This window comes from Arachis duranensis, chromosome 5 (genome assembly GCF_000817695.3).
Source record: "Arachis duranensis cultivar V14167 chromosome 5, aradu.V14167.gnm2.J7QH, whole genome shotgun sequence".
NCBI classification, from domain to species: domain Eukaryota; kingdom Viridiplantae; phylum Streptophyta; class Magnoliopsida; order Fabales; family Fabaceae; genus Arachis; species Arachis duranensis.
The window spans coordinates 38,432,638-38,443,710 of NC_029776.3; positions in this window are offsets into that span (position 1 = coordinate 38,432,638).

The window sequence follows — 11,073 nt, forward strand, 5'->3', positions numbered from 1 at the left end:
TGATCTAAAAAATGTCATAGAAAAGCTAGTAAGAGAAGGAAAGCTAGATCGATATCTAGCCACCCGTGACGATGAGCAAAGAAAAAGAAGAAAAGCAGAAGATGTTGGACAAACCGCGCGATCATCTCGTACACCAGAAAGACATGTCCACATGATACATGGCGGATTTGCCGGGGGAGGAATCTCCAAATCATCTCGCAAAAGACACCTCAAAGATGTATATCATGTCGTAGGAAAGGAGGAAGCACTCGACATCCCCGCGATTACTTTCACCAAGGAAGACGCTTCCGGCATCACATTAGGACATGACGATCCCATGGTATCACTATTATACTGGCAAACGCAAATCTTCACCGCACGCTAATAGACCAGGGGAGCTCCGCCGTTATCTTATTCAAAAGTGCCTTCGACAAACTCGGCTTGGAAGAAAAAGAACTCAAAGCATATCCGGATAGCCTGTTCGGACTAGGAGATACCCCGGTACAACCGATGGGATACATCTCACTACACACAACTTTCGGAAAAGGAAGTCAGTCAAGAACACTCAAAATCGACTACATCGTAGTCGACGTAAGTTCAGCCTACAATGCCCTAATAGGTCGGACAACGTTGAATCAACTCGGTATAATAGTCTCAACCCCACACCTATGCATGAAGTTCCCAACGGTAGGGGGGATAGCTGCGATAAAAGCAGATCAGAAGATGGCGCGCCGCTGTTACAATGAAAGTCTAAGCCTCAGAGGCAGAGGTGAAGAGTTCCACACAATTGAGCTCGGTGGAGTCCAGAGGCGGGAAGAACTCCGCCCACAACCTGAAGGTGAAATAGAGAAAATCCAGATCGGGGACACCCCGAACCAAACGACTGAAAGGAGACATAAAAGAATCACTCATACAGTTTCTACAAGACAACGTCGACCTCTTTGCGTGGAAGGCTGCAGACATGCCAAGCATAGATCCTAAGCTGATGTGCCACAAGCTAGCAGTCTACCCACGATCTTGGCTGGTACAACAAAGACATAGAAAGCTAGGACCAGAATGCTCTCAAGCTGTGGAAGAACAGGTACAAGCTTTACTGGAGGCAGGTTTCATAAGAGAAGTCAAATACCCACTATGGCTTGCTAACGTCGTATTTGTGAAAAAGTCAAACGGGAAGTGGCGAATGTGCACTGACTATACCGACCTCAACAAAGCCTGCCCAAAAGATCCTTATCCACTCCCAAGCATCGACGCACTGGTAGATGTCTCCTCCGGATATAAATACCTCTCCTTTATGGACGCATACTCGGGATATAACGAAATCCCAATGTATCCACCCGACCAAGAAAAAACCTCATTCTTAACCCCAAAGGCAAATTACTGCTACATTGTCATGCACTTCGGTCTTAAAAACGCGGGAGCCACTTACCAAAGATTAATGAACAAGGTTTTTCCAGATCACATCGGAAAAATCATGGAAGCCTATGTGGACGACATGCTAGTAAAGACACAAAACGAAGAAACGTTATTATCCGACCTGACCCAAGTATTCGACACTATAAGACGACATGGCATGCGACTCAATCCCGCAAAATGCACCATCGCAGTAGAAGCTAGTAAATTCTTGGGTTTTATGATCACACAGAGAGGGATCGAGGCAAACCCAGACAAATTCCGGGCCATACTCGACATGAAAAGTCTGACTTACGTCAAAGAGGTACAACAACTCAATGGGAGGTTAGCAGCCTTGTCCAAATTTCTAGCCGGATCGGCAATAAGATCTCTTCCCTTCTACGCTACTCTAAGAAAAGGAAAGAAGTTCGAATGGACAACGGAGTGCGAGCAGGCCTTCCAAGATTTCAAAAGGTTCTTGGGACAGCCACCTATCCTAACTTGGCCACAAGAAGGATAACCACTCATATTTTACCTCGCAGTAGGAAGTCGAGCGGTAGCCTCAACACTAGTCCAAGAAGAGGACAGCGGGCAACAGCCCGTATACTTCATCAGTAAAGCATTACAAGGATCTGAGCTGAACTATCAGAAAATAGAAAAATTTGCTTCTACTCTCATACTAACATCACGACGACTTCGCCCATACTTTCAAGCCTACACCATTAAAATTTGGACCAACCAGCCCATAAAAGGAATCTTACAGAAAACAGACTTGGCGGGCAGAATATTACAATGGGCAGTCGAGTTGTCCAAATTCGATCTTCAATACGAAGCTCGGACCGCCATCAAATTGCAATATCTAGCCGACTTCATTGCGGAATTCATGGACACACCGGAAATCCCCACAGAATGGAATCTCTATGTGGATGGTTCCTCAAACAAAAGAGAAAGTGGCGCGGGTGTGATAATTGAAAGCGACCAGGGAACCCAAATCGAACTCTCCCTCAAATTCGGGTTCCCTGCCTCAAACAATCAAGCGGAATATGAGGCACTACTAGCTGGATTGAAGCTGGCCAGGGAGGTTGGAGCTCAAAGACTTATCATCTTCTGCGACTCACAGGTAGTTACTTCACAAATAGCAGGAAGCTACCAAGCCAAAGACCCCACTATGAAAAAGTACTTGGACAAAACCAAGGAACAGCTCAGACAACTCGGAGAATATGAGATCCGTCACATACCCCGAGAATAGAATACCCGAGCTGACGCACTCTCAAAACTAGCCAGCACCAAACCAAGGGGCAACACTAGAAGCCTCATCCAAGAAAATCTGCAAAATCCATCAATCTCAGAAGAAGAAAAAGTCATGACTATAACAGGACAAGATCAAGGATGGATGACTCCCATAATAAACTACCTCAAAATAGAAGCACTCCCCACAGAAGAAAAGGAGGCAAAGAGGTTAAAACGGGAGGCACAAAGGAAGTTCTAGAAGAAGTACACAGTGGCATTTGTGGCAATCACCTCGGAGCGCAAGCACTTACCAAGAAAGTATTCCGAGCAGGATTTTATTGGCCAACTCTACAAAAGGAAGCCACAGAGTTCGTAAAAACATGTCCATCATGTCAGAAACATGCCAACTTTCATATTGCCCCGCCAGAGGAACTCATCAGCGTGACCTCACCTTGGCCATTCGCAAAATGGAGACTCGATCTTCTCGGACCATTTCCTCAAGGATCGGGACAAGTCAAATTTGTCATAGTAGGAATAGACTACTTCACAAAATGGATTGAGGTAGAACCCCTAGCTAACGCCACTGCTCAAAGAAGTCAAAATTTTCTATATAGAAATATCGTCACAAGGTTTGGAGTTTCATACTCCATCACTACAGACAATGGTACCCAGTTCACAGATGCAAGCTTCAGAAAGCTAGAGGCCGACTTGAATATAAAACAACAATTCACCTCTGTCGAACACCCTCAAGCCAATGGGCAAGCCGAAGCTGCCAACAAAGTTATATTAGCCAGGTTAAAATGGAGATTACAATATGCAAAGGGAGCCTGGGCTGAAGAGCTCCCACAAGTCCTATTGGCATATCGGACGACTCCACATTCCACTACAAGGGAGTCACCTTTCCGATTAGCTTACAGAATGGAGGCAATGATCCCAATAGAGGTCGAAGAAGGATCACCCAGAGTGATCCACTATAGCGAAAAAGCCAACTCCCAACTCCAAAGCAAAGAGCTCGACATACTTCCAGAAATCCGAGAAAAAGCTCGGATAAGGGAAGAGGCGTTGACACGACGGATGGCCTCCAGATACAACTAAAAGGTAATACAGCGGGCCTTTGCTGAGGACAACCTCATCTTAATCTGAAACGACATCGGAATAACTCGATCTGGAGAAGGAAAGCTGGTAGCAAACTGGAAAGGACCTTACCGAGTCATAGAAGTGCTGGGAAAAGGCCACTACAGGCTTTCCGAACTCGATGGGCGAGAGCTTCCCAGGTCATGGCACGCCTGCGACCTAAGAATGTACTATAGCTAGGGATGATAAAGGACCTTGGACAAGGCGCACTCTTTTTCCTGAAAAGGTTTTTTAACGAGGCGCCAAGCCGAGACCTATAAATCACCCGACTTAGGAAATTAACTCCTGCATGTATATTTGCATTTTCTTTTAATAAAATCTGTTCAGATTTTCTACAAATGCTCAAGCCGTATTATTCCGAAACATTCATCGCCCGATTATAAAGCTACGGATCGACAGAAAGTGAAAATCAAATTCACTGCGCGATCACGATACAGACCAAGATGAAAACCAAATTTATTAAAATGTCTGCCAAACGAGGGTTAAAACCCAAACTCTACAAAATTGGCAAAGATGAAAATAGAATAATGCAAGAAGTTATAGAAAGTGATCCATAAAAAGGACCTGACGAGGTCCTAATAAAATGGATTGCTATAAAATAACTTGAAGACTGGCCGACACAAAGAGGTCGGACCAGCCACAACAACCCAAGTTATAAGTAAAGCCCTGAAAAGAGGTCTGGCCAACCCTATAAAAGAGGATTACTCTAACTTAGAAGAGCCCGACATGATGAAGTCGGACTCCTACGAAAAAGTTACAAAGGTAATCCCTGAAAGAGACCTGAACAAGGTCCAAGAAAGAGGATTACCAAGTAACTCGACAAGGACCAACATGGCGAAGTCGGCCCAAAAATATAAAGTTACAAAGGTAATCCCTGAAAGAGACCTGAACAAGGTCCAAGAAAAAAGATTACCAAGTAACTCGACAGGATCCGACATGGCGAAGTCGGCCCAAAAATATAAAGTTACAAAGGTAATCCCTGAAAGAGACCTGTACAAGGTCCAAGAAAGAGGATTACCAAGTAACTCGACAGGATCAGACATGGCGAAGTGGCCCAAAAATATAAAGTTACAAAGGTAATCCCTGAAAGAGACCAGAACAAAGTCCAAGAAAGAGGATTACCAAGTAACTCGACAAGGACCGACATGGCGAAGTCGGCCCAAAAATATAAAGTTACAAAGGTAATCCCTGAAAGAGACCTGAACAAGGTCCAAGAAAGAGGATTACCAAGTAACTCAACAGGATCTGACATGGCGAAGTTGGCCCAAAAATATAAAGTTACAAAGGTAATCCCTGAAAGAGACCTGAACAAGGTCCAAGAAAGAGGATTACCAAGTAACTCGACAGGATCCGACATGGCGAAGTCGGCCCAAAAATATAAAGTTACAAAGGTAATCCCTGAAAGAGACTTGAATAAGGTCCAAGAAAGACCTGAACTCAGTATTATAATTCCTAACAAAGACCTGAACAAAGTTTAAACTGTTAAAAGCAGCATCAGGCAAAGGAATCAAGCCGATCATGTCAAAAGACTACGAAGGTACCAAGACAAACGCAGACAAGTATGATATGAAAAACAAAAGTTATAATAATAGCCAGCTTCAGAGGCCACTAGGTTCAGCCCGCAAAGCCTAGAAACTACTTTGTTTATCAAAATAAAGTTGCTAAACAAGCAACTAGAAAAGCGTCAAAACATCATTCACAAAATAAAGTGTTTTAAAAACAAAGCCCACAAGCCGGGCAATCTACTACAAGCAAGAAGGAAATTCAGCTAACATCCGAAGGCTTCTCAACAGCATCAACTCGGAGTGAAGGAGGACAAGTCTGAAGAGGCACCGCATCCACCGTCCCATCATCCCGGTTCAAGATTTGGCAATCCGGTTCCCCCCTGGGTGATTGATCTCAGTAGTGGAAGTCGGAGAAGTCGGCGCAGCAGAAGTCTTGGTAGCAGGCAGTAAAGGACGATCATCATCATCATCATCAGGATTTTCAGGGACAATCTTTCCATCCTTAACAATGTTGTATAGGCTAATAAGGGAAAGGTCGAGATCTGGCACAAGAACTCGAAATTGCTCCTTCAGATTCTCATAAGCAACAGTAACACTGCCTACAAGATGACTCTGAAGTTTGGTATAATCGGCCCGGACAGCTTCCAAGCTACCCTTGAGCTCCATCATCTCTATATAAGTAGTAACATAGCTATCCTTATGTTTTAACGCTGTATCCTTGGCTAGTTGCGCAGCAGCCGCCAGACCAACAGCCGAGCCTTTTCCCCTTCAGCTCCTTTTCCAGCTCGGCCACTTTCACCTTCAGCTCCTCCTTCAAACCCTTAATTCGGTCAAACTCCGATTTTGCCTCCTCCATAAAGGCCTTGGTAGCATGGATAGGAAGATCTTGAGCAGTCCGGTATAAAGTCGCTCCCATGTATGCCAGTGTAATACCACTTCGAGTAATGAAGTCTAAATGACGAAGAATGGATACATCGTCAGTAGGCATGACACCATAGGGAGCAATCTGTTGATCTACAAACCCAACAGTATCAAAGTCGGGAGCATCAAGATTGAAAGGCTCGACAGTCCAAGGTCTTTTTGGAGGAGGAGCGGCAGAAGGAGAGGAAGTACCAGCAGAAGTTTGTGAAGGATCAATAAAACGAACTCGAGGAGTGGGGATAATCTTCCTTGGCCCAAGAGAACTTGTAACCAAAGGCTTAGACAAAACCTGAGAAGATCCCTCCCCGGCCGCCTTGGCCGAGGCATTCTGAGCTGCAGTAGCCTTCCTTGCCCTCTTAAAAGCCTTCATGGATTCAGTGTTCTTAATCATCTCTGCAAACAAACATTACAGCAGGAAACCGAAATACGAGTCAGAAAAAGATCTCACAAGAGACAAACACAACAAGCAAAACCAATAGAAAAATTGACCACTACCTAGCTCAGTTCGGAGGAGAGAGGGGTTAGCTAAAAATTTCTTTGTGTCGAGATGAGGAGACTCTCCCTAGTTTTCTTCCAGCACAGTCACAAAAGCTTGTTCAGCCTCATCTAACATCTCCCACGAGTATCTCGATACCACTACATTCTTTTTCCATTCTAAAGGAAAGGTGGGCTCATCATTCTCATCTAGAAAAAAGGGCCGAGCTCCTTCAACAGCTCGGACCCTAAAAAAGTAATTTTTGAAATCACGAAAAGACTCATCAAACATGGAGAAAATCTTTTTCCCCTGGGAAGCTCGGAAAGAAACCCAAGCGGCTTTCTTCTTCACTATACCAGGCTTTGTCAAAATGAAAAGATAAAAGAAGAGAGATTGCGAAGCAGGGATGCCAAACTCACGACACAGCAGCTGAAATATTTTTATAAAACCCCAGGAATTGGGGTGAAGTTGGGATGGAGCTACATTACAAGATCATAACAGGTTGGTCTCAAAGGGGGTTAAAGGAAGAGTAATATTCATTTGACTAAAAAAAAAAGTCATAGGCATAGAAAAAGGGGCTCTCCAGCAATACAGGTAGAAAAGCAAACCCTTTCGTCAGAAGTTGGAGATACGAGCTCATAATTCTTCTCATCACTATCGTTGCTACAAATCCTATGAAACTACCTAAGTTGCTAACAAAACTCAGAGTCAACCAACAAGACGCATAAGAGGACTATAGCATCCACCCAATCAGCCATGCCCTCAGGGACCTGGGAAGATGTCTCAACAATATTTTTGTGAGAAGACATGGTTACCTAGTCCTACAAGAAGAAAAGAAGATTGGATTACTCAAAAACACCTCAGAACACTAATCAAACAACTTGGGCATAAACGGAGACAACTCGAAAAACTAAAGCATATAGGTGTCAAAAAGCCAGGCACAGCAACAAAAGGAAACCCCAGGACCCAGTCCAAAAGGTTCCAGGGGCATCCTTTGGAGGCAGAATAAGGACTCGGGGAAGCCTACAAGCCTACATCTCTACACGTCCCAACAACAACATAAAGCCTCTATTTCAACAAGAATGACACTCGGAAAGGCCACAAACCAAATAAAGTCATCAAAATAAGCGTTTTGAGAAATTACGACTTCAGTCTACCCAACAACAAGAACATGCCAAGCGGAAAAACAGACAAAGGCACAATCTTTTCTTCAAAATCAAACAAGCCACTTATACAGAAATAGGCAACAAACATGCAAAACCCTAGAGGCTTCAACCATTCAGGAAACACCGGAAAAGAAGAAACCAGAAATCATAGTGACAAAAAGCGTAAAAATGCAAAAAGGTTCAAACTTTCCAAAAAATTACTCAAGTTAAAACCCTACTGTACTAGGAAAACAAAACAAATGCAAACAAAAAATAAGATGAACCAACCTAAAGAAAGGAGAAGCGTACGGAGGGAAGATTGAAGATGAAGTTGTCGTCGAAAACAAAGAGGGCACCTACGATCACCAACCGACACCGCAAAGAGAAGACGCGAAAGGGCGGAACAACATGCTAAAACAGAAAAGTGAGAAAGAAAAGGGGAAGTTACAGAGAAAAGGAAAAACTGTTTTCTGTGTGTAAAGTTCAAAATAAAAGAAAAAAAAATAGGGCATTAAAAACACATTAATGAGGGCATTAAAACCCTCGTGCATTCCCAAGGCTAGGACGCTAATACAAAAGCGCGCTCTCTCAGAGGAAACGAAACGTTCTGCATTCAAAAAGGAACCCTACAAGGATAAAGTCGACTAAATGCTCGAGCTCTATTTCTCCCGAGAAGGTTCGAAGACCTAAAAACTAAGGCTCGACCTCCAAGAAAAGACCGAGCTCGAGCAGGGGCACTGTTCATATCCTGGGTCGAGTTATCCGACCCGGGATGTTCTACAGACAAAGCGACCGACCTCTTCAGGTCAGGACGACCCGACCTCTTCTCAGAAAGTTCGGCCAAGTCACCAGGAAAGCCCAAAGAAAGGCCCCAACAGAGGAACACGACCCAAATCCTAAGGCAGCCCAAGCCTATAGAGATAAGGGCAGTTCCCTTGAAGATAAGATGACCTCACTCGAAGGTAAAGTAAGATAGGATAAGATAACTATCTTTATCTCCAGAAAGGTCACTCCACACCATTATAAATACACTGGAGCACCCAGGTATAACTCATATTCTGATTCTACTAAATACCTGCTTAATACCCTTGCTAACTTAAGCATCGGAGTCCCTTGCAGGTACCCCCACCCTCCGGGGACGAAAGAATCAGCACCATCATCAAGTCCAACAAATCGAATACAACCGTTCCAACCAGCACGGAAGATCTCGTCCGGGATCGATCTATAGTTTTAGGTAACCCTCGGAACAGTATCACAAGTTCATCAAGCCATTACCTCATGGTTTTGAGGTAAATATCATAGATGAGTGTGTATACCGCAAGTTCAGTGGGAGTAAATACATATTTTGGTCTTATATATTGATGACATTCTACTTGCCAGTAACGATATAGACTTGTCACATGAAACTAAGAAATTTCTTTCGAACAAATTCTAAATGAAAGATCTTGTGATGCCTCTTTTGTATTGGGAATCGAGATACTAAGAGATTGCTCTCAAGGTATTCTTGGATTATCACAAAAGAACTATATCAAAAAAGATTTTAAGTAGGTATGACATGAAAAGTTGTAGACTAATGGACACACCCGTAGCTAAAGGAGACAAGTTTAGTTTCAAGGAATGCCCCAAAATGATCTTAAGAAGACAACAACGCATGATAAACCTTATGCATCAGCACTAGGTAATTTAATATATGCTCAAGCTTGCACACATTCCGATATATCATTTATAGTGGGAGTGTTGGGTAAATACTTGAGCAATCCGGACATGGATCATTGGATAGCTATTAAACGCGTAATCGTTATTTAAAGAGAACAAAGGATTACATGCTTACTTGTCAGAGATCAGAAAATTTGGAGATCATTAGGTACTCTAATTCCGATTTCATGGCATATGGTTGCGAACTTTGTCACTGAGCTTCATATAGTGGATGACATTGAAAGACTATTAAATATATTTTGTGACAATAAGTCAGTAGTACTATACTCCAATAACAATAAGAGTTTGACAAAATCGAAGCATATAGACATCAAGCTCTTAGTTGTCAAGCAGAAAGGTTAAGAAAAACAGATTTCCATAGAACATATAGGAACAGAGTATATGCTAGCAGACCCATTAACCAACGGATTGATCCCTAAAGTCTTTCATGAGCAAACTACTTGAATGGGAGTCAATATTTGTGATGCCTTAGTTTAGTGGGAGTTTATTTTATACTATATGTCCTATGACAGATATTGAGTTAATTTTTTCTGCAGAATTAAGTTGATGGTTTATTTCATATTATGTGAAATATTCATTTTGCAATATTTGTATTGTGTTTGATCTCAATAAAGTTTTAAAGTTGGACCAGCTGGAAATAGACATGCATGAGATCACTTGGCATGTAATTTCTATATTACTCATCCAAATTTGATCTATGTCGTTAAGTATATTAGGATGGTGATTGGCGTGGTTTAGTCATGGCATTTAATGTGATAAAAGCTACGGTAGTTCCATATCTAATGTATGAGATGGACCAGATTGTTAAAGTAATGAGAGAAATAGCATTCAGATGCGCGCATAAAGTTTATAAGATATGATTATGTCAAGAATGAATATATGTATAGCCCAAGTGGGAGATTGTTAGGAAATTATTTAATTTTCTAACTTATTTTTGGGCAATACATATATCAATTATAATCACAAATTATGGTATTTCAAATTAAATGACTTATATAATGATGATCTCATTTATTGTTATAAATTCTAATTGAATAAGTCATTATTACTTTTGATTTGGAATTAAATGAGAATAAAACCAGATATTATCTTTTGTTCCTTAGATAATTATCTTTTGGATTTTAGATATATTATCTTTTGGGCTTTAAATACTATTTTATTTGGGCTTTAGGGTATAATGGGTGTCATGCTCAAATATAAATAGGCCTTCAGAATTTCGGTCCCCAAGATACCAAAGTCGCCTTTGTTGCTCTTTTCCCATCAAAAGAGTCACAATTCAGCCGCCCAGGATACAGAGGCTTTGGTTGAGGAAGATCGAAAGAACCACAGGATCCAAACTCTTCCAATCATAATTCATGTTTATGAATTCAGGTACGCTTCCGCATCCAGTATTTTCTTTCTTAATGATTTAACATGGATGATCTTTGGGTTAAGGAATTCTAAGAAAATTCCAACAAGACAAAAATTCTTGAAAACCAAACACAAATGGCTTATCTTTGTACACTGTAAATAGAACTAGATCGGACAACTCGTACATAAAAAATTTAGCTATTATAATATGACAACTATCAATAATTCT